We start from the raw sequence: 2168 nt of genomic DNA, 5'->3' as shown, positions 1-2168 counted from the left end.
TAAATTTTTATTGTGATTTGGGTGAAAGTGCCCCTACTGTATTATATTCATGGCTCTAATAACTGTAACCTTTTATCTCTGAAGGTTACATGCAAATACTACTAACTGTATTTGCACTTGGCCACTTGGGCACTAGACTTGCACTTAGACTCTGATTATTTCCAATCTCTTTGCCACCAATACCTTTTAAACTCTGCCTAAATCCTGCATCCCCTACTAAGACTTTATAGATCTTAATTTCTCCTGTCTTCATTTTCATCAAACTACATTGCATTTTATACTTCCCTCCCCAAATTCTTTTTTTAAAAAACCTCTCAGCTTAAAAATCAAATCTAAAATCTTTTCTAAGAATCATTTCTATCTTATTTTGCTCATTATAAAATCTATCTAACTCATTTGGCCCAGCACACTAGCAGACGTTCATGAGATGTTGAAGGGGAGGGTAGTACTGATTCAGCTCTCTGTTCCAATAAACTCTTCCTTACATCTTCATAAACCAGGGTAGACTTGCAAGGTACCATGACAAAACTTAAAGAAGCAGTCAGAGAGAGTTTGCTGTTACTCATGGTGTCATACCATTTCTGCCAACATAGAGTAATGGCACCCTGAGAGTTCCAAGGTCACATTGCCTAATGGAATTCTTGAGCTGTGTGAGAGTTATGTGAACTGTTGAGGTGAACAGGGAAGAGCTGCAGTTGCCAAGGCCAGAGATAAAATGGATAAGCATGAGCTAGGGTCACTAGGCTTAAGGTCATTTACGTAAACTTTTTTTAAAAAACCTTTTATTGGGATTTGGGTGAAAGTTTACAGAGCATATTCATTTTCCATCCAACAGTTCATACACATTTTGGTTTGTGACAGTGATTGTACTCCACAATGTAATAGCTCTCTTTCCACTTCCTTCCTGTGGTTACCTTTTTCCTGGATCCTTATTTCCTATGCATTCCTTTCTGCTCTCTGAGCTTTCTCCCTGCTGCAAACGCTGCCCTTCTGATCTCCCAATGCTGATTGCTCTAAGGAGTGAAACTACCTGGTGTAATTGTTCACCCTGTAGGCCTATCTATTGTTTGGCTGAAAAGTTAAGTCACAGGCATTTGTTCAATTCCAGGCCCAAAGAGTGACTAGGGGCTATAGTCTCAGGGTTTTTACCAGTCAGTATCAGACCAGTAAGCCTAGTCTCTTTTTTTTTTATGATTTTAAGTTTTGTTCCACATTTTTCTTCCACTCTTTCTAGGATCTACAATTTTGATCCCTTTCCTAGTGGTTAACATAAGTAGCTAGGTACCATCGAGTTCTACTAGTCTCAGGGTCATGTAGCCTGAGGTTCCCTGGCCACTATTTCCTTGGACTAATTGTTTCCCTGTGTCTTTTATTTTCTTCACTCATCTTGCTCTGGACGAGAAGAGACCAATTGTTACATCACAGATGGCCGCTCAAAAGCTTTTTAAGACCTCAGTAGCTACTTAACCAAAGTAGGATGTAGAAAAATGTTTTTGTGTAGTATATTATGTCAACTGAGCTTGATATCCCCGTGACTACGGTCCTGTGCCTACAGGCCCAGCACCTCATTCCCTCAAGGTGGTTGTGGCTAAAAAGTTATCATATATGTTGACTCACTCTTAAAGGTTATTCTAAAACTATACCTTTTTTAAAAAAATGTACTTTGCTTTGCCACAGATTAAAATATTTGCTATTACCATATCCAAATATCTATAAACAGTATAACAGGAAAGAACAGTAACATCAGTTTTGTGTTTGATATTAAGGAGCTCTTGTGGCGTAGTGCTTAAGGCACTTGACTGCTAACCAGAAGGCTGGCAGTTCAAAACCACCAGCTACTCTTCGGAAGGAAGACTGGGCAATCTTCTATAGAGATACCGCTTCGGAAACCCATCAGTTCTCCATTCATTATTCACAGCACTGTTTTTAGTCCTAATATTGTAGCATCCTAATGAGTCTTCAATAAAGAGTGTTGTGAAATGTTTGGAAATCTACCATGGCAAACTTAAGTCAAGATTGCAATGATCAGTGCACCAATTTTGGAACTCAATTAATATCAGGTAGAATCTGAGTCTCTTTATCCTCCTCCTTTGCTGCCTCTTTTTTTAAAAATTAAACTTTTCATTTAGAGATAATTGTATATACACATGTAATTGTAAAAATAATAT

This window comes from Orycteropus afer, unplaced genomic scaffold (assembly GCF_000298275.1).
Source record: "Orycteropus afer afer isolate SDZICR_OR568_19922 unplaced genomic scaffold, OryAfe1.0 scaffold00644, whole genome shotgun sequence".
Classification (NCBI taxonomy): domain Eukaryota; kingdom Metazoa; phylum Chordata; class Mammalia; order Tubulidentata; family Orycteropodidae; genus Orycteropus; species Orycteropus afer.
This window is presented reverse-complemented; position numbering follows the sequence as displayed.